The sequence below is a fragment of the Cydia pomonella genome, chromosome 9, assembly GCF_033807575.1.
Source record: "Cydia pomonella isolate Wapato2018A chromosome 9, ilCydPomo1, whole genome shotgun sequence".
NCBI classification, from domain to species: domain Eukaryota; kingdom Metazoa; phylum Arthropoda; class Insecta; order Lepidoptera; family Tortricidae; genus Cydia; species Cydia pomonella.
In genome coordinates, this window is record NC_084711.1 from 9,306,955 (window position 1) to 9,330,608 (window position 23,654).

Here is a 23,654-nt window from a genome sequence, read left to right on the forward strand (position 1 = left end):
TTTCAGCCGCAAACTGAACGCCTGATTAGGCTGCATCGTAAGGCCGCCTCGACTCATCGAGCGCTAGTACTATTAAATAGCATATCTCAGTATCTGTTATAATAATCAGATTACCTGAGATTAACTAATATGGAGTGTGCAACGTCTCGACTTAGTTTTTTTTTGTCTTGCTGGCAATGTAACATTTTCTGTACTTTATAAGTATTTTTAAATAGGAATAACATTAATATTTACGGATGATTGATGTCACATTATAATGTACCCTCTGAGATCTACGAGGGCTACTTCCAATCACATTTATTTTACCTAGGCCTATTTGATAGCAACGTCTGGGATTCCTGTAAAAGCACAAAACACGATCTTTGTAATATGTAATAAAACTAAGCGGTATTTCACATCGAATCAGCTTCTCTCCCTATATTAAGCACAGGTCCGCTTGTGCATGGAATTCTGCTGCCACATATGGGACGGTTCTGCCAAATATCAGCTGGCAGCCCTGGACTCGATAGAGCGCCGAGCTCATACTCTACGATGACCCATCTATCAAGTCAAAGTTACAGAGCCTTGAGCATCGCCGTCGAGTCGCTTGCCTATCCGTGCTTCATCGGATACATTCCGGGGAGTACGCACAGGAACTGCACGACGTGATTCCAACTTCCCCTTTCCAGGCGCGGGGAGCGAATGCACCCGTTCGTGGTAAACGTTCCATTTGTTCGCACGAAACGATTTGCCTCCTCTTTTTCGATACAAACGGCTAAATAATGGAATACGCTCCCGAAATGTGTATGTATTCCCTGATAAATAATATCTATCATATTATGACCCGGTGAGCTCCGCTGTCTTGACTTTCAATCAGGTGTGACTAGGAAAAATCGCCGATCAATTTATGATAATAATAATAATAATAATAAACAATAAATATTCATAATATCCCTTTTTATACACATAAAGAAGATTGATTATATACTCAAACGATACGGACAAAAGGAAATTCAGTTAAAATTCAAAGCAGTTATCAAGATCAACAACAGTTGTATTGGTAAAATATTTATGATTAATTTTGCCTCTTCGTTAATCCTGTAGGATCAAAGGAAAATTGTATTGGCGTCGACAGCCATTAACTTTTAAAAACAAATGACAGGAGATCAATAGCTAATGCCGGTAACTAATCTCCAAGCCTCTGTAATTTCGTTATTAGACTGCTGCCGATACTCGGTCACTGAATAAATATCCTTCCGGTTTTAAGCAGGACTCAGGAGAATTTTTATAACGTTTTACTTATTAGAACTTTTTTTAAATCTCATTAACTATGACGACTATGTTTATAAAACAAGGGTCGCCATAGTTTATAAGATTAAGAAAAAAAATGAAATGAAACGTTTTAAATATTGCAGGAATTAAGTATTAACATAGTGTTATGTCCACGTTTTCGTTTGATCCTTTATTAGGGTTCCATACCAAAAAGGTACAAAAGGAACCCTTATGGTGCGACTCTATCCCTCCGTCCGTCTTTCACATTGCTAAATATCCCGAGAACTACTTAATCGATTCGAAATTTGGAATAGTGGAATGAACAACGCTAACCGAGGCACATTGAAAGTGTAATTTTTTTAATTTTTTTATTAATTATGGAAAGTGCCCAATATGAAGAGGGGGCAAAATTTCAAAGTCTAGTTACTAGGTCAAGTTGGGTATCATTTGAAATAGCTCAAATTGGACATTACAAAGCAATTTTTTTTTCTTAGTGAAAAAAATTGAGTTATGAAGGAAAATGTGAAAAAAAAACCATCCCCCCCTTTTTATCTTCGAAGTTTACCAAAGAAATATTATGAAATTTTTACGTAATATTAACATTATCATAAAAATTACAGGAAAAATAAAATCAGACCTATATCTTGATAACTTTTTTTACAATATATAATTTACTTTGAAATTTAATCCCGTTGTTTATTATATTTGAAATTCCTATGAGATTACACTAAAGACACCTTCTTTCAAATAAAACAATAATTGTTGAAATCGGTTCACATGATAAAGAATTATCCCTGAAAAACCAACAACTGTATGTATACAGGTTGTGCAAATTAGTTAGCCAATTTTCCCAATGGTGCTGTACACAATTATTCTTAGTATACTTCTGGTCAAAAGTCTTTCTTGATTATAGTTCCATGAGAAAATTGAAAGTATGTACGGAACCCTCGGTGCGCAAGTTAAACGAACTCGCACTTGACCGGTTTTTTTGATATGGCTTGAATTTAATACAACTCTTAAATTAATTAATTAATTGCGCAAAAGCGTCATTCGTAGGTACTTTAAAAATACGAAATGTATATGTTACTTTACTTAATCAGGGCATTTTAGTCAACACTCTGCAATAATTATACACCGTGGGTTCGAGTAACCCGACAGATTTTAACCACGCATTCCTGGAGTCATAAGGGGCAAAAAAAAATATATTATTTTTACAAGAAACTAATTTTCACATGCCTAACGGCGGAACGTATTAAGTTTCTATATCTTTATTGTAACATCCCATGTACCATATGTTCTTGTGAATAAATGATGATTGATTGAAGAACAGCGGTCAAGAATATATCTTTAAAATTTTGCGGGTTATTCGAGCATAAATATAGCTAAATAAGATCAAATTAGCTTTAATTTGAAGGTTTGAATTGGCCTCCAAGAGACCTACGAATACCTACGAACGCTACGCCGGAGAATCGTAGCATTAGTTTTCCCTGTGTAGACATTTAGTGCCACCAAGAATTACAACCGTACGTTTATTGATTTTAGTAATAAAAAAAATACGCATTGTCCGAAATTGTATTCAGAAAATCTCTTACGAGTTTTTGAGGTTTTCTACTAAAGAATTATTATCGTCTTACTCGTATTATGTCACATGCAGGTAGTTCAGATAAACTTCTTAGAGACGAATCGTTTTAATTTTAGAAAAGTGTTTCACCTATTAAAAGAGTATTCTAAATTTACTTTTGTAATAAGTGTGAGCGGAGTGCAAATTTATTGTGTCATGCCATCATTAATGAAAAAAAAATGACCGTATAATGTGAGGGCAGCGAAGTGCGCGTTGCCGTATAAGTTGCTTATAGGATAATAGTAACACTACTACTTATAAAACTGCAAGCTAGAAGTAATATTACTAGTATTCTATAAGCAGTTTTCGATATATTAAACGTAGACGCCCTCCTCACCTTAGTCGAACCGTTTTCTAAACGCGTGAGGCGTTTTATTATTTCCGTTTGCAACGTCCTTTATATCGCCTAACATAGATCAAAAGTATTTTAAGTACACAAGAGGACTTTAAGTGCACACTTTGGACTAAACAAAGCCTTCACGAAATTCGGACATTTACAAGCTAAACTCGTAAGCCAGGCGCAAACAAAAACTAGAATCCGTAACAACGAGGCTCAGGCGCAACGCGGAGCTTTGCTTTTGCCATGCAAATATTTATACACTCGCTCGACTCGGGCTCGGCCACAGTTCAAGTTACCGTCAGTATCTAAACTTCATACGGACGACCTCCGTATCTTAAGAGGAAAGAGGACGACCGCTTCTCCATACAAACGAGGTCCCCATTTTCCTTTCTGGATATTGACATTACGGAAAATATATTTACATAATTAGATGTATATTAACAATAGCTATACCCCTACGTTTGACTTTTTGCGATTTTTTGATTATTGTAAAAATTAGGAGCAAAAAACAAGTTTTGTCTTAACTGTTATAATAATGAAAAATTTGACAAAATCTAACGTAGGGGCATAGCTATGGTCGATATACAACAAATTGTGTCAAAATATTTTCAATAATGTTAATATCCAGAGTGGAAAATGAGGACTACGTTTGTATGAAAAGGCGATTTCGCACGGCGGGTCCTTCACTCGTCTTAAGAGGCTGCGTAAAGCTAGGAAATTAGAAGGAGGCAAAGGATATGGGGCGCCGCGCGAATCTAGCGAAGGAATAAATGACATTAGAATGCCATTTGTCATTGTTAATTTTGCATCTGACATATATCTGTAGATATTAATTTGAGTCTTGTAAGTAGTTGTTATACTTGCACGATATTAAGTACCGACTTAAATTATTTTTTATGTTTTACTAATGCACCTAATTGTTATTATGAGTTATGAATATTTAACAAAGTAGATTGTGTCTGAATAAATAAAATGAAATGAATACCATATATGTAAATTGTACCTATAGGTTGCCAAAAAAAAATGTGGATATTCGTTAAGAAAAAAAATGCCAAATAAGAATTATTGTTTTTTTAAACGTAGTTCTTATATTAAGTACTTTCAATTTTATCTATAACATATGCATGAACTAATATTCAGCATAATATTTTAACTGTGGATAAGCTGCAGTCCGTGTCGGGACTACACTGATTCCCTTAACTATTCCGTATTTTCTTTTATATTATTAAATTAAAAGAGATACCACATTTATTTGCAAAACAAAACAGGTTTAAAGTTTTTTTTTTAATTCTATGCAGCGTGAAGCTTTCACACGGCGGTGTGTGAATGTGAAGCCTTTTATTTAACTTTTCTTTGAAATCTTTAAGCTAATATTGCCCTAAATACAATCGAGAATTGAAACTAAAAATAGGTATTTGTGGTGAATATTTCTATAGACGAAATATAGATTGTTAGCTTCTCAATTATTTTTACATGTAATCTTTTTCAAAGCAATAGAACCGCGATAGCAATGGCGTTAGCTGGCAAAAGAACTGTCAAAAACGTGGTCACCTAAAAAAATTTAATTTTTGCTCGTACCATAAGGTACATACGTTTTTACTATACAATATACGTATACAGTGTGTCCTTAGCCATAGCCGAAATCTCACGTAGGGTTACTTCTCAGGAATGCTCTAAAGTTAATATATTTTAATTAGAACAAAAGACAAAAAAAAATCAAACAAAAGTTATTTCCAATAATCGACAACAAAAAGAATTTGTTCGAAAATGTTCGGCAATGATGACATTTGTCAAGTCAGAATCTTATTGGTGTCATAAATAAAAAAGATAATCAAAAAAGGTCGAACAAGGTTTCATACTATTCTATGAGGACCTCAGGAGCTAACATACAGGCTGCTTCAAAGCCGTAAATTGTTAATTTCTTCGTATACGCTCCACCGTTGTTATGATATTTTGTATACAGGTTCTAAATACCCTAATGCATATGTACATTTCGACATGTTTAACTCGATTGCTCGTGTAGTTTTCGGTACATCATGGAGTAACGTCCATACCTCCACACCAGATGAAGCTGTCTCTTATTAACCTTACCGAGAAGACTGAGTAAGCATGAAAAACGCCGAAAAGTGTTTAGTTGCATTTTAAAGTAAATATTTTAGATATTACCTTACTAATTTACAGCGTCGTGGAAGAGAGTCACTATGTAAAGTGTTTCCACAGTAAGATTTTTCCACAATATTAATTTATCCTAAATATTCAAATCAAGATAATTCAAATTAAAAAAAAAAAACAAAAATTCTTTATTGCGTGCGTGCGTGTGTGCGTGTGTGCGCGCGTGTGTGTGTGTGTGTCTGTGTATCTCTGTGTGTGTCTGTGTGTCTGTGTGTGTCTGTGTGTGTCTGTGTGTCTGTGTGTGTCTGTGTGTGTCTGTATGTCTGTGTGTCTGTGTGTCTGTGTGTGTGTGTGTGTGTGTGTGTGTGTGTGTGTGTGTTTTTATTTTATCCTCACTAATGCATATGTATTTGTAGTTATTACTGTTATTAGCCCGTTTATTCACTTACGATTGTAGCAATATCATATAATTTACTATTGCGGCTCATGGCACCTAAATGGTTCATGGCTGTTCCGTACTGCTACTTGTTCTGAACCTTTTTAGGGTTTCGGGAGCATGGCCCGACATGCTCTTGACGTTTTGACCGATTTATTTGTGTTTAATTGCGTTGTATTGATAACTTTGGTTATATACTATATTAAATCCAAAAAATGTTCTGATAAGTTTTTGGCAAAAATTTCAACATGGTAAGCACAAGCTTTTATTGCTGACTGTACTTTTCTTTGCACAGGTAACTAATGTCATCGAGACAATTCTAGCAACCCCAAACACAATTAGTTTGCGATGTTTTGTCATACAGTTCCCATGGCCACCGCCTGTCTCCGTATGCAAAATTTCAGCTCAATCGGACATCGGGAAAAGGATCAAATTTTGCTTCCAAGATTTGACCCACACTAAGGGCTGATATAGGTATATGGACTGCAACCCGACTGCATTTTTTATGGGAAATTGTCTGATCAGATTTATGGGGAGCTGAAACTAGAGTTCCGAGTAGAATACAGCTTTGGGTAATCTGTTAATACCAATGCGCATGACGTGGCCACCCCACCTCAGCTTGGATTATTACACATCACACTGTATTAGGTAGTTCGCTATGGTTAGCGATAACGTAATATTATTATAGGTATTACCAGAATAGGCATCTAATTAATAGGAATCCGGCGCCCTCAGGCATGTCGCAGTAAACGAGATGGTGCGGTCGCTGAATTAATGTAACTGTCGAAGCCAGGTCCTGAAATAAGTCATTTCATGATATGCCCGGACATTTCATAGTCGGTGAAAATAGGCCATGTCATTCCAACGTCAATATTTTTTTAAGTAGTTTAAAGTTAAAATAAATATAAAAGAAAAAAGACCATTGACGTTTGGCCATATCGTGTTATACGAACAAAAACTAATGCTAGATAGTTTCGTTTACAACTACTACTCCCACAAGCTGAGAATATTGGTATCATCAGCAAAAATATCTCATAAGACTACCTACACTTGACTTTTGTTAATTAATACCAATCCAATAAATAAATATTATAAATAAATATTATACGACATTATTACACAAATTGACTAAGTCCCACCGTAAGCTCAATAAGGCTTGTGTTGAGGGTACTTAGACAACGATATATATAATAATATATCCAATGAGTTGTCCATATCCACTGTCCATTGATTTCATCGCGTGGTTACTCCACAATATCTAAAATAATCATCCACCGCCTACGTCATGACGTAAAAAACAATAGCATATAAATTACAATATCGTAGAACCATTAGCGTCTTATAATATCTTAATGTGTCTATTTTATAATAAAAATAAAATAAAATAAATAAAATAAAATAGCCTTTATTTGCGACCCCTTTTTTCTGTGTTGCATGCTAAACACTTACAAGGAATTTTCAGTTATAAAAACAGTTAATAAAATATTATTGTGCATGAGATTTTTTTATTTTATTCATTTTTTTATTTCGGGATCCCCTTGTGGGTATAGGCCTCCTCCAGTTTTTGCCATGCCTCTCGATCTTGGGCTAGATAATGCCACCCCATGCCGGCAGTTTTCTTTATATCATCAGCCCAACGCTTGAGTGGGCGTCCTGAATGTCTGTCACCACTCCCTGGTCCTCTCCATTCCGTCACTCTTTTCGCCCATCTTGAGCTATCGTAACGTGCAATATGTCCTGCCCATCTCCACTTCATTTTCTTGACATATTGTAATGCATCAATTACTTTGGTTGTTTCCCGAATGTCTTTGTTTCTAATCTTGTCTTTTATCTTGACATTGAGTAGGCTCCTCTCTATTGCTCTCTGACAAACCGAAATCTTTATAATAGACTATTAAAACTTAGCTGTTTTATGAAATAACCGTGCTTTTAGCCGTTTTTATCGTAGAATGTAGATAATTAATTGTCAGACCAAACCAGTACCCCTAGTGTAAATAAATTCGATTTCGAAACGTGACGTACGCGTTTGCGTTTAGTCTCATTTTGTATTGGATTTAGAAAGAGCGCGCCAAGCGGGACGTTTTGGAAACTCAAAATCCTATACAAAATGAGACTTAACGCAATCGCGTTCGTCACGTTATGATGTCGATCAAAGTTACACTAGGGGTACAGATCATAATGTGGTCAGCCATTTAATGTTCCGCTACGGTTTTATGACATGGTTGGATAGATTATGAAGTGGAAAATCATACAATATGGCTACAACATATCGGTAAATGAACAATTTTGCTCAACTAATTCATGAAATTAATTAAATCAAGATATAAAAGAGAGATAATAAAATATTTTAAGTCAGAAATTTACGAGCTTTTATTAATTTTCTCGTATTCTGTATGTATTTAAATTTCAAAAGTTATCATTGGTAAATTTACAGTACCTATTGAGTGCGGTGGATAGTTGTATTTATTTAACAGTTAAACATATAGTCAATAACTGGTGTGATTATATTGAAAAATATACTGCATAAACTAAATCCGCGATAAATATCAATAATACCAGAATATAATAATAATAAATAAATATTGTTTGTCAAGATCACTTGAAAACTTTGAAATTAAAGTCTTACTTATATCGAAAAAGTTTAGCAATTGAAATTCTTCAGCAATACATTTCCCTTTTATGCAAAATAGCAGAACCCTAAATCGATCAACCGTAATATTTAAGCAATCTAAAAAGTTACTCTTTATTAACTTCAACTCTGAACTGAACTCAATTCAATATAATTAATAAATGAATGCTACCATCAATCACCAAAATTATACAGTATGTCTACCACCATGGGGCTTTCAATGAAGGGCTCGATTCTACTCGCTAAATCAAACTACTTTTACTATGGGACCAACACCGAAATCGTGAAAAAATTTTTGGCTTTTCCATAGAAAACATCGACATGTAATCAGCCAAAATGTATAAAAGCCAAAAAAAATAGTGTTTTCGGAGTTGGTCCCATAATAAAAGTAGCTCAGAGTATAATCTAGCCCAGTATTTAAGCCCCATCATGAGAGACACCCTGTAATAAAACAGTTAATCTGAATTTATCCAATCCCAATGCATTTATATTTTTATCGAGATCAAGATTTTTTAAGCAAATACTGTTTATCAGAAAATAAGTTTCGTTTTTCGTAAGGGTGATGCATGAATTATTCGTCAAATGTTTGTGTTTTACTCGAGAACGATTTCTATTCTATACGGCACGACAAAGGAAACCCACAATTTTTGACCACCACACACGTACATAATTTTTAAGAAAAAAAAACCGACTTCAATGAGGGAGACCGGTGAAAGAACGATTATTGTTGATTTTTTATTTCATACAATGAAATTAAAAAGGCAGCGTCCTACGCCTAATTATGTAGAAAAGGAGGTAACATGTTTTTTTATGCCACTGCACCCATTTTGACACATTTCAGATTTGCCCTATGGTTGACTGGTAAGATACCCGCAATAGGGTATTCGACTGTATTTAAGATAAATTATTTCACACCACGCATGAAATAAAGCACCAGATAATTATTAAAAAAAACGAAATAGGATAGAAATATAAAAATGTGCCTTGAAAACCTAACTGCTTGGCAAAGAGAACAAATTGCCAAACGTGAACTATGCATCATTGAAGAGTTCCGTTTTGTTCATCATCAGCAGTTCCACTTCATCAAATGTCACTTCTACAAATGTAAATACTTGATTTGTTAATGAAAATACTAAGATCACTATATATATATATATATATATATATATATATATATATACATATATATGCCTTTAACATTTGAGGAGTTCCCTCGATTCCTCAGGGACCCCATCACCAGAACACGAACTTGACAAAAATTTGTCTTGAAAATCTAATTTGCTTAACAAACACAGCGAAGAGGACAGATCGCCAAACGTTTACTATGCGTCGTTGAAGAGTTCCATTCTGATCATCATCAGCAGTTCCCCTTCATCAAATGTCACTTTTTAAATGTAATTACTGGATTTGTCAAAGAAAATACAAAAATCACTATATGTATGCCTTTCACATTTGAAGAGTTCCCTCGATTCTTCATGGATCCCATCATCAGAACTGAGTTTTGACAAAAACGGGACCAATCTGTATATATATAAATTCAAGATAGAGTAGAAGATTATATCAGCCATATATGAGTATATAGGTTGCATATGCGGTAAGGGTACTTAACGGTACCTTTTTAGGTGCATAAAAATGTAATGAGCGCTGTCTCGCCAACAAACCGCATAAGCAGTTTGGCGAGTAACTTTAAAATTGATTATGTATATGTGCCTTTGAAAAATAAATGAAAAAAAAAAAAAAAAAAATTTCAAAATCGGTTCAGAAATGACGGAGTTATGGAGTAACAAACATTTAAAAAAAACATACAACCGAATTGATAACCTCCTCCTTTGAAATCTTGAAGTCGGTTTAAAAGGTTAATCTAAATATACTTTATCCTCCTCCGTAATCATAGAAATTTGGTAACAGAAACACTTTAAAAAAAACTACCAAGGGTTAGTTCGAATTAATTTAATTTTCAAAAAAATATTAAATTCAGCTACTTATAACCCTGAAAATCATTTGTTATACGAGGGACACAATAGTAGAACATTTCTAAATCATAAATTACATTTGTTCCATCACCAGGAATCATTGTGCCTGCTGTTGGCGGCCCTAATTGTCTCCTTTGTTTAGCTAACAAGCTTTTGCACCTGAAATCGTTCCATGTGAAACATGAGTATGAAAACATTTAAATAATTATGAACCAATTTGAATTTGATTACCAATTATGTTTAATCATAAGCGGTTGTAGTTGGTTTTAAATTTCAATTAACCTAAGTTAATGCCAATTAATTTTGATATCGAAGAAGCTGAATAGTGTAGTGGGTAGATATATATGTATTTCAAAGATTATCTCGAAATTATTTTTTATTAAGCTAATCATGTCGGAACAAATACTAATAGGTTTACGTTACTAGGTAAAGGTAATGCATAAAAAATAATTAAGGATGATCAACATGAACATAAAAATTTAGATACCTATTAAATCTACTGCAAAAAATATATCAAAATTCTGAAAGTAGAATTGACAGTAAACATAGTGAAGATAAGCACGTATATTGTAGATAATATATATACCGTCATATATGATATATTTGCTAAAACTTCATACTATTTTCGTACTTTAGTAAGCTCGTATTATAACAAAATTTCATAATTCCCCGCGAAATAACATGAAGTTATACCATAAAGACGAAAAAGTAAGTACAATATAAGCAAAAACTTAAATTATTAAATTCCCAGACTGATTAATGAGAAAATAAGTTGTAACTATCATCCGCTATCAAAATAAATGTATTTTAAGGAGTTTCATTGTGATAGAGATTTTATGGCGTTATCTTGAGTGCCGAGAAGTTAAGAGCGTGAACCTAAAGTCCTGCGAAACTACTCTAAACTCAGACCAAACACAATTTACTCCTCCAATTTATGGTCTCGGCTGAAAAGATGGCTGATATCAGACCAGACGTTGGATTAAAAACAATTTAAGATACCCATCTCATGTAGGTGTTTTTCATTACACTTGCTCGAAAAAGATCAGTCTAGAAGGACATAAAGGCCTATCCATATTTATCCCGCGGGAGTTATGGGTTGTGAAAAATGCTATAACTCACGAATGAATTATAGCTTTTTTAAACTATGTCACTAATTCATACGAATACTTAGGTATAAATGATTTTACTTTCAAAATACTGACGTTAACATTTTTTTCGTATGTTTATAATTATTTTATCTACACACATATCATAAACCCTCTATGATGCCTCCAAAATCCGTAAATAATGGCCAACATTACGATAAACTGTTTTGTTACAACAAATTTCTTATCTGTGATGATGTTGTAATTGCTTCATAACTACATCAAAATCGATTTGGTTATACATTCAGGAATATCTGTGAAAAAAAAGCAATTCGATTTGACCTCTATTCTAATATCGAAATGAACTGTCAATTCCTACAATGTTGACATATCTCGCATGTTAATTTGTATCAGGTGTGATATGGAAATAGGCCCCCGACTCTAGTTTGTTTCTGAATAAAATAAAAAAACTACGAATGCGTGACATGCGTGAAAAAAGTTTTCATTTACCGCCATTTGACTTACAGTTTATCTTTTAATTAGTTTTAAGTATAAAATGAATATGTTTTGTTGTTTTTAAAGTAACAATAGCAAAAGGTGCGTGTAAAATGAGCGATAAAAAAAATTCGATGACGCCACCACATATCCGTGAGTTCCGCCAAGAGAGCAAAGATGCCCCAACGTTGGCTGTAATTTGGGTTAGTGAATAATCATAGAAAGTTTATAATATGTGTGTAGATAAAATAGTGTATATAACTGTACATAATTAGGCATAAAAATACTCGTGTGATCCTTTTAAGAAACTCACTTCGTTCGTTTCTTAAACCCACACTCGTGTATTTTAATGCCTTTTATTATGTAGCAGTCACATAAACTACTAACGCTTAAGTCCTTAATGCCGAATTCCGCATTTTTTTAAATTTACAAAAAACTGGATCAAAATATATATATTTTTTAGGGTTCCGTAGCCAAATGGCAAAAAACGGAACCCTTATAGATTCGTCATGTCCGTCTGTCTGTCCGATTATGTCACAGCCACTTTTTTCCGAAACTATAAGAGCTATACTGTTCAAACTTGGTAAGTAGATGTATTCTATGAACCGCATTAAGATTTTTACACAAAAATAGAAAAAAAAACAATAAATTTTGGGGGTTCCCCATACTTAGAACTGAAACTCAAAATAACCCATACGTTTGGGGTATCTATGGATAGGTCTTTAAAAATGATATTGAGGTTTCTAATATTAATTTTTTCTAAACTGAATAGTTTGCGCGAGAGACACTTCCAAAGTGGTAAAATGTGGGTCCCCCCCCCCCCGTAACTTCTAAAATAGCAGAATGAAAAATCTAAAAAATATATGATATACATTGCCATGCAAACTTCCACCGAAAATTGTTTGAACGAGATCTAGTAAGTAGTTTTTTTAATAGTTCATAAATGGTACGGAACCCTTCATGGGCAAGTCCGACTCGCACTTGGCCGCTTTCTTTATCATAGATAGAATCTGGTCACAAAATGTCACGAGGATCGGTTAAAAATTGCAGCCTCTAGAGGAGAACCACCGGACAACGAAAGCATATGCCTGAGCGTAAACGGAGACCTTCGCTAACGCTATGATCAATTATAATTTAATTACTTTTCGAGTCATTATCACAATGAACTCATAATAGTCGTAAGTGCCATAGTTATTAGCGCTTAAGTCCATACCTCCTTATTCATAAATTTCCATCATACCAATACGTCGGAAAGGGCCAAACGATTATTAGCGGCATTATAACTTTAGTACACGTTTATGAATAAGGGGGTTATTGTATATTTCCCTGCATTTGAATATATATTTTTTTATTCATTTCCTCATAGCTTACAAGAAAACATATAAAAAATCAAATGTGGGTCTGACCAAATCAAATCCGGTATTTCTACATACGCCACGCCTCTAGACGTTGTTTAATTCACGTCTAAAAAAAATATTGTAAAATGCGTGTAAGTTAAACTGAATGGCCTTGGTATGAGAAGATTAAGACGGGAAGTCGTAGCTTTATTACCACCATCAATAGATTGCGGTTTGGTCACAACTGTGCACCAGCGCACTTAGCCAGGTTTTCATTTATAGCCGATGGTAACATATCCTCACTGCCAGAATGTTAGCGTTGCAGATGTTGAACACCTTATATTTAAATGCCAAGTGTTTTCATTTAAAAGACTAATCCTTGCAAGTGAATTAAGTCAAGTGTTTAATAATAATGTCCCCCGCCGGCTCACCGACATTCTTAAAAACGTTGACAGTTACGTTCCGTTATACAAGTATATTAAAAACACAGTGTTGAAGATTTAAAGTGAAGTGTTTTAAGTTTTAACAAAAGTGCATTTTCTGCCATACAACTCTTTAAATAACGTGTTTTGAACATTACAAAACAAAGACTTGGCTTAAAGGACTCGCATCCAGGCCATAAATGTAAAAAAATAAAAATAAAAAAACTGAATGTGCAAGAGGTAAGATGTCGTCGCCTACCGTGTTACCTTTCCTTCAACGATACGTTAAAAGGTACAGTCAGCATCAATAGTAGCTGATAAAACAACGCGCCAAAAGTATCTGATATTCCGGATAACTTTTCCGAATTAACATAAATCTCTAAAATTCAAGTTCAAAATGATGTCTTTTACAGTCTTCATTGTTTTACAAATACAGGGTGGTCAAATAAGAAGTATACATTTTGTTTTTAAATTTTAACTGTATTAAGTTCAAAAATTATTAAGTATTGTTTTAAAAATATATTCTTCAGGGTTGGCAAATTCATGCGAAACATAATGTCTGACATATGTCCACCTCTAACATCAGGCAAATGTAAGCTCTTATCATCCCAATGTTCAGCATCTATTCGCACATTTTTCGCATTATCTTAGTACATTTGTGTCGAATAGTCGGTTTTAACTGTTTAAATTTCATCAGCTCGTTAGCATAGACACGTAATTTTAGATAGCCCCACAGAAATAAGTCAAGAGCTGCAAAATTTGGGGAATTTGGGTGCCAATCACTGTCACTTTTTTTCAAAATTAATCGAGCAAACAACGTGTTTTAAACAACAGAAACATTTGAGATAAAATTGCTTGCTGCTAGTGGTAGACATTTGGCAGAAATTATCTTCCGTATACAATTGCCAACCCTGAATAATATATTTATGAAAAAATATTTAGTAAAATTTCCACTTAATGTAATTAAAATTTAAAAACAAAGTGTATCATTCTTATTTGTCCACCCTGTAGAACGATCAATTTTTGTTAAGCTATTACAGAATGGTAGATACTTTGGAAGCGTTGTTTGATCCGCTACTTTTAATGCTGACTGTACCACAAGTTTCTTTAAGATCGTCAAAAATGGTTTATGAAATGTTATAAAGACTTTGTACCTATGCTTTATTAACATAATGAAGAAATCCGCCTCTTAATACTTATAATAATATAAAAATCTTTGAAGGTTAACCATACTTGTTTTTTCCGCGTACATTTTCATTAAAAAATCGTAATTGTTTCGCATAACAGTGACGACATCACCGCTCTTAGAGCCATGACGTAACTCGGGCTATTAGTGATTAACACTCCGGGTGCATTACCTTATTGCACTACATAAGCATTGCGATCAACACGACGGCATTATGGGTCCTTCACAGAACGACCGTATACCTACTCACATTCCTATAGTTGACACTGAAGCTGGATAGTAAAGCAATTAAATTTTCAGAAGTTCAATAAATAGAAAACGACTAATTGGATTTCGTGTCGGGGTGAGCAAGAAATCTGGAGAGAACCTCAAAAACCTTTATCCACTTTTCTTAATCAGTGTTCCACCATCATATTTTTTTCCATAGGTAGGTAAATATATAAATAAAGTTGAAATTTTATGCATCTTTATTAAATTCGCCTTCGATTTATTCGCCATTTATGATAGAGTTAGTTATTACAAAAGTAGGTAACTAAAATGTTTAGAACCTTAAGTATCGTTAGAAGTAAACGAATTAGTTATGTTATAGAATAAACAATGCAAATAGATAGGTACCTTAGTGATTATGTGATGTTCTCACTACCAAAGAGCGAATCAACGTTCGGAGGATGTCATTAAGCTAATCCGAAAAGAGGCTTATCTGCTCTAAGTAGGTATCAAGTATAGGTATAGATAATAGAAGTAAGTAATAAGTCTACTACGGCCTGTTGTTGATACTTTCAAAGAAAATAAATAGTACGACGTAGAGCACAGTTGAGTTCAAGCTTTGAAAATAAACAGGCTTCGGGGAAATTGACTATTGATGTTTCATTCCATTGCAATAATAAATTGATGTTTCGTTTTCCTCCTTTGGTTTGATTTAGGGTGCGAAGTTTGGAAGGTTTATAGTGCTACCTGTTGCTTGTGCGGTTTTGGTTCTAAGCGTGAATTGTGCACAATCTCGCTCGTGGCGGAGTAGATAATCGAGTACGTGAATATTGATTGACGCTCGCTCCACCCCATGCGGTGTTTCAACGACCCGTTAAAATTCTATGCACATCCACGCGATAATATTGCACGCATCATATAACTTTGCAATGCATTCATTATGCACAAAAATTTAATAAAGAATATCTTGGCGTAGCTTTATTTGTGCGCTTGAACGAGCTTTAAGCAAAGCTTTATATTGCTTACTCCAATAAAATCACATCAAGTTTACTGGAATAAACTTAACTGGTTTCTCGCGTACCTAGTCCTTTTGAATTTATTCTTATTAGGGACGTGAAATCCACATTCGTAACGAAATCTCTTAACCACTTCAATAAAACGGTTTACGGTCCAATAGCTATAAGAACACTTCACCCCAGGCGTCGTTGTCTCTGTTTCACGCCTACCTAGACCATGGAGTGGGTATAGCATTAATGGTTCTATATTATACCGGGGTCGATTTTGAATAAAAATTCATTGCGCTTATGGTGGTCTGTTGTAATTATGTCACTGTGAGACGTGCCATAGTATAGCCTGTCCGATTTATAAGATCAAGTTCGCCATACATTTACTGTGACGAACTTTGTCTTAGAAAAACGGACAGACTATACTCACGTGTAAAACATGCTAGTAAAACTGCTATAAATATATTAGTGAATACATACACTGTAGCCACCATATTACTAACTCAAGTTCTACGTTATTGGATGTATATTATGAGGCAATAAAAGATTCCTAGCGAGCAGGTTTTAAACAACTTTTGGTAGGTGGGCCAAAATACTTTTTGATGCCTAAAAACTGGTCCCTCCGAAAGAATAATTAATTTTATGGGATATCAATACAAAATTGCGCAAAAAGTATACTTATATCGAAATATAACATTATTTTCTAACGCAGAAAACAAGATTCGACCGGGAAAATATGTTATTTTTCCTAAAATTACGGTAACAACGTTGTAATTTTTGGTAACGCAGTCGTTCTTAGTACAAAATATTGCTGTCCTTGAGCACTGTGTCAAGATGTACTTAGCTATTTCTCCCAATATTTCCTAGGTGGCGTTGAATCTTAAATGTCCCTATGAAAATGTAACCTTTGAACCTAATGCAACGCTAATAGATATTTTTTACATTAAATATTTCATGGAATAAAAAATTATTTAGTCTGTGTCCCCAACAAAGAACAAAATCGTAACTACCTTGCGTTGCTATATGAAAATAAACCTTAAAGTGAGTGTGTTACATTTTATTTGACTTCATTTCGTTCGACTTATTGTAACTATTAGAACGAATGATAGCAACTGCGCGGGGGGGAGACCGCTAGCCGGATCAGCGCGTCACAGTCGTTGAGAGAGGTTCGTGTATTTATTGCGTGGCCGCTGAGTTACCGCTGTCGAAAGGTACGTACTGACGATATTTTACATTATTGTTATTTTAATACGCAGTTAGTCATGCTTTGTTTCTGTCAGTGTTAGAATATTTGCATTTTGTTATTCTTTTTAGTGAATATTTACAACGCAGTCAAATATTTACAACTGCGTAACTGCTACACTGCGTTACTAGAAAAAAGTAACGCAGTTGTTGTAAAGGTAACGCAGTTGCGTTTTTTATTATTTTTAATGTTAGAAATATGTTATTAAGACCGAAATGCAAAAATACTCTTTCTTTCTTCACAGAAAGAAGCTTCTGCACTAAATGGCGTCAACGAACGCAGAAAAGCAACGTCGTTATAGGCTTAAATTAAAGTTGGACCCTATAAAAAATGCTGAAGCCAAAAAAAAAACATCTTGAAAGGTACCACGCAAATAAAAAACTTGTAAAAGATATGACAGAGCGTGAACACAGAAATATCAAGCGTAAATGGAAGACTGCGAACAAGAAACGACGAGAACGTCAAAAGTGTGCTCAACAAATTATGAACATTACACCGGCGTCCAGCCCACGGTCAGGAACTCCAGTTTCACCGAGATCTAGAGGCCGAAGACAAATACGAAGAGATCGCTCTGCAGTTTACAGAAAAAATCTGAAAATTCAGGAAGAACTCGAAAAGATGAAACGGCTGTGCGATAAATACAAAAAGAGATAGCAACGAGCTAAAACCACAATCAAAGACACGAAAAAAATAAATAAGCTTAACCAAAACAAGTATTCAACGATATCTAATGCAATTAAAGACCATTGCAAAAGTTTGAAGTCAGTGAGAGAGAAGAAAGCCTTAAAACGAATTTTCCAAGGAGAAGGCATAGCCAAGTCTAAAATGAAGATTAGTATTATACGCGAGACTTTGGGCATTGATCAGATGAAAGTGATGAAACGACAGAATAACCCTTTAGGGAAAAAGCTTCTGGTTGATAATATTAAAAGCTTTTTTGACCGTGATGATGTTTCTAGAGCTACGGCGGGTAAACGGGAAACTGTCACCTTTAAAAAAATAAAAATGCAGAAGCGCCATTTACTGGACACGATGAAAGGCCTATTTCGTTCATTCAAAAAAGAAAACCCAAAACTGAGATGTTCTTATTCATATTTCATAAAAAATAGGCCTTTTTACGTAAAACCGCCTTCAGTTGCTGGGAGAGAGACTTCCCTATGCGCAGTATATTATAGATGCTCTTCACAAAACAAGAGTCCTTGCCACCTCAGACATGAACGAACTTATCGCTAGCACAGTATGCTCGACATATAACAAAGCTTGTATGACTGGCAATTGTAAAAATTGTAAGACAAAAGAAATACTTTTTAGGGAAACAACAGGTAATCTCGGATTAGTGAAATGGGCTCATTGGATAAGGAAATCGGAAATGATTGAAAAATCAGGCAAAAAAGTAAAAGTTACTAAAAACGTAAAGGAAATAGCTGAAGGAACAGTTGAAGAATTGATAGGAAACTTAAAACAGACTTTGATACAATTAAAGAAACATGTTTACAACATTAAAATACAGTACAAGAGTTATCGAAATGCTATAGATAATTTGAATAATAACGAAGTCGTTCTGCATGTCGACTTTAGCGAAAACTATAACTGTAAGCATTTTGAAGAGGTGCAGTCCCACTATTTTGGCGGATCAAGAAAGCAAGTAACTTTACATACGGGAGTTATGTACACAAAACCTGAAGGACATGACAAGCCAACTGTATCATTTATCATTATAACAGATCTCTATAGAAAGTACTAAGTATAGTATGTAAGAAAATACTACTGTGTTACTAAGCTTACTACTGCGTTACTTTTGTGTCCCTTTGATTAATGTAGTAATTTCAGTAATACATGGACTTCTAGTGATCTTAAATGCCTGAACCTCGTACGTACGTATTATTGATCAAAAGTGGAAGGTTATGCCATTAGGTGGTATTCAATATAAGTTGTTTTTTGTTATTAATAGGAAAGTTTAAGTTTTAAAATGACACTTTGCTAACACAGTAATCTTAATTATTAAGAATACTCCATGAAACTGATTATTTTTGTGATTTAACTTACTAAGAACTAAATGTAAGCGTTACAGTTTAAAACTGACATATTGAAAAGTCTGATTGTGCAATTTTAATAAAAAAAGTTAATTTTGTAAAAAAGTAACGCTGTTGTTTAATTTCTTGACACCTTGATATATTAGTTGCCAGAAATATAATAAACTCATTAAAACTATCGCTGCAGAGGTATGTATATTATAAATCGAACTATAACTAATCTATATTTACCTAAAAAAACAAAGAAATTTAATATTTTATTTTTATTTTTTATCGAAATTTGTATGCTCGGATTAGGCATTAAAAAGTATTTTGGCCCAGGTCCTAACATCATGGTTTTCTAACAGTTTACGTTTTAATTAATAAATAATAAATAAATAAATAAATATTATATGACATTATTACACAAATTGACTAACAAGGAAGGGTACCCAACTGTCCGACTCCGATTTGATTCATTTTGATATATGTTATAGAGTAGTCTAAAATAACGGACACGTATTTTTTTTTTAGCTGCCCAAACTCAACCTGTTAGGAGAAAATGGCCTTCAAAGTACTAAAAAGTTACTAAATCTTCTAACTCCTATAGAAAGTGATGCTCAAGCAACTTGCTAGTTAATGGCTGGTTTGAGTATATGTTTGAAAGCAGCAAAAAATAATGAGCACGTGTTTTGTTATATCGGCTAAAACTCATTTTTTCCTAAAAAAAATCGACATTCGCAGTTTTATAATATCTTATCGCTAAAGTTACACATAAAGACTGGTACTTTTTTAGAAAAACTTGAGTTTAAGCAGATATAACAAAACACGTGCTCATTATTTTTTGCTGCTTTCAAACATATACTCAAACCAGCCATTAACTAGCAAGTTGCTTGAGCATCACTTTCTATAGGAGTTAGAAGATTTAGTAACTTTTTAGTACTTTGAAGGCCATTTTCTCCTAACAGGTTGAGTTTGGGCAGCTAAAAAAAAATACGTGTCCATTATTTTAGACTACTCTATAACATATATCAAAATGAATCAAATCGGAGTCGGACAGTTGGGTACCCTTCCTTGTAAGTCCCACAGTAAGCTCATGAAGGCTTGTGTTGAGGGCACTCAGACTACGATATATTATTTATAAATACTTAAATACATAGAAAACACCCATGACTCAGGAACAAATATCCATGCTCATCACACGAAATAATGCCCTTACCAGGATTTGAACCCGGGACCATCGGCTTCGTAGGCGGGGTCACTACCCACTAGCCCAAACTGGTCGTCAATATATAAATATTATTAAAATAATAATATCTCCATACAGAGAACGTAAAATATAGTTTTATCTTAAACCCTTGTTGTTGAATAAATGTATGCTGATATAACTCGCTCTGAGAAGTTGGAGGTAATGCGGGTTAGTTCAACCCCATTCAAACTTGGCCGAGCTACTAATTGTAACTTCCTACCTGTTATAATCTAACCTACAAATGTGATATCATAGACTACTTCTAAAATACTCCGCAATACATAAGACTAAAGGTGGTAATATACGGATTGTGACTGCAGCAAAGGTTTCTACTGAAACGGTGTTGGAGTACCGTTGCAGCAGCGGGGAACATTTGAACTTGCGATGATACTAGAAAACCAGCTTGAATTATATGCCGCGAGAATGGTAAACAATTGGGTCACGACTATAATGAGCAGTTACGCTCTTACGATAAATTATGTGAGAGCGCTATCGAGCCGTGATGACGAGTCATCTTAACATGACTCATCTAGTAGGTTAGTGATCTTTCCTTTGTATAGTTTTGGCATAAATCCCTTTATAAAGCTACAATTAGTTGGGCATAATCAAGTAGAGTCAGAAAGCCCAAAACTTTACGGATAAGTCTAAGTTATGTTTTCAATCATAATTCCTTTTTAGAGGGATCAGAAAGGAAAATAGTCAACTATTTAGAATTTAACATTACCTAACGAAACATTTACCTGTGGTACTTGTATACAATAATATATATTTTACTGTAAAACTCGTTTTTAGTACGCGTCCTCCCTAGTTAAAATTTGTTTTACATATCGCCTCGTTGAAAAAGAGTTTTTACTAGTTAAAACTAGTTTCCAGTAAGGCCTTGGAGAAAACTAGTTTTAACTGCGGTATTTCCGGACCGATATGACCTTCAAACCTTCAAGAAAAAAGCGTATCTTAAATGCCGGCAACGCACTTACAACCCCTCTGGTGTTGCAGGTGTCCATGGGCGGCGATAATCGCTTAACATCAAGTGATCCGTCTGCTCGTTTGCCTCCTCTATCATAAAAAAAAAACTGGGATATGACTCGCGCTAGAACGGTCCGGGCTCAGGCCGAGGCGTCCGACATTTCCGTTTTCTGTAGAAAGAATCACCTGATCACCGATCACGACACGGACTAGAGGGCCTACCGCCAAAATCGAAATTCGTCAATTGCGGGCATTTTTCTCTGTCACTCTAATTACGTCTTAGTGAGAGTAAAAGAGAAAGATCCCCGCAATTTGCGAATTTCGGTTTTCGCGGTAGGCCCTCAGGCCCGTTCTAGTAGTAGTGATCCTATACTCCCCGTAATTGAAATGGGCAGCAATCGCATAAGTTTGAGAATTGAATTAAATAATCACATTTAAAGAAGCAAAAAAACTTTTTTTTTTTTCAGAACGCCTTATTAAGAACTGCATCTTGCCTACCTACGTACCCTCTTCATGTTTACTTTGGTCCTTGTTTTAAATATCCCGTTATTGTCTAAGAATGAATCGTTTCATTATATTACGCCTATTTATTTCTCTTATCAAAAATAAACAAAATATACAATATATTTTTACTTAATATTAACGCTAAGAGTAATTTCTTCCAACGAATTTAGGGGAAAATCATCGCAAGAGATTCTTCTTGTGTAAGAGAAGTTCCGTTACCAAATTTTTTTTTTTTAAACATAATATAAGCCTAGAACAAGCCGTTTAGTAGAAATAGGCAAAGTTAGCCAAAATACGGCCTGTTGTAATATTTCTTTTATAGAGAATCTATAAAAATGCACAGGAAATAAGTAAAATGTTGTAAATAAAATGAAAATACATATTTTTTTTTTCCATATTTTTTTGTTAACCCGTTTAGAAGGAATAGGTTTTAGAAGGTAACAGTTTTTCGCCAAAAACGGCGCATCTTCATCATTAAGCCCACTTTATTAAGTTTGCCATGAAATACTCCCAAATCACAATCATCAGATCTTCCTCGCGTTGTCCCGGCATTTTACCGCGGCTCATGGGAGCCTGGGAACCGCTTGGCAACTAATCCCGAGAATTGGCGTAGGTACTAGTTTTTACGAAAGCCACTGCCATCCGACCTTCCAACCCAGAGGGTAAACTAGGCCTTATTAGGATAAGTCCGATTTCCTCACGATGTTTTCCTTCACCGAAAAGCGACTGGTATTTCGCACATAAGTTCCGAAAAACTCATTGGTACGAGCCGGTGTTTGAACCGGCGACCTCCGGATTGCAAGTCGCATACTCTTACCGCTAGGCCACCAGTGCTTCATCAGATCCGAACCTAAATCTTACATGACCTTGATGGTCTTCAAAAAAGGACGTTTCTTAGAATTGCCGATGAGCACACGAAAAAAAATCCATAATGCGGATGTCATTCCAGATCTAGAGTAGAGCCCAAGTGGGGAAGTACCTCCACCTTACAGAAAACCGCAGGCAAATAACACTAGACCCTACTCATAGTGTTGTGTTCCTGCCGGTGAGTAAGGTTGCCAGAGCTCAACGAGGGTGCGGAGTGGCAACGCGCATGTAACTCCTCTGGAGTTGCAGGCGTACATAGGCTACGGAGACTGCTTACCATCAGGCGGGCCGTATGCTTGTTTGCCACCGACGTAGTATAATTTTTTTTTACATAAACCCGAACATAAAACCTACTCCTTTCAGAAGTCGGCAATATAAATAAAGAGCTAATATAAAAAAAGTATTTAATTTGGTATAAATACACAATCCAAAACGTGAATAAAATCCATAAAATTTTAACTCGTCATCATCATTGGCCTTTAACATCAATATTATGATGGATTAAGCTGCGTCCATAAGATTTCGGCACTTAAGCAAATGACTACTAAGTCCAATGCAAGAGCGGCAGCCTGGACCGCATAACTGAGAGAGGCAGTAGAATGTCATGCTCGTTGATGACGGTGGTAAATTAGCACGCTGATACTGTCTCAATTCACGCCTAATAGTGTGAAGAAGGTTAAATTAAAACGTGCGTCATCGTGTACAACTACTCCCT

The 23,654-nt window shown here is 34.8% G+C and overlaps 1 long non-coding RNA gene across 1 annotated transcript in view; it reads right to left on the bottom strand.

Annotated features, from left to right (window-relative positions):
• LOC133521288 (uncharacterized) overlaps positions 1–23,446 on the bottom strand; it is a 132,405-nt gene extending 108,959 nt beyond the window's left edge. The window contains exon 1 of the long non-coding RNA XR_009799884.1: positions 23,052–23,446. This is a non-coding gene — a long non-coding RNA (uncharacterized LOC133521288). The remainder of the gene's footprint in view (positions 1–23,051) is intronic.
• Positions 23,447–23,654: the final 208 nt, after the last annotated feature.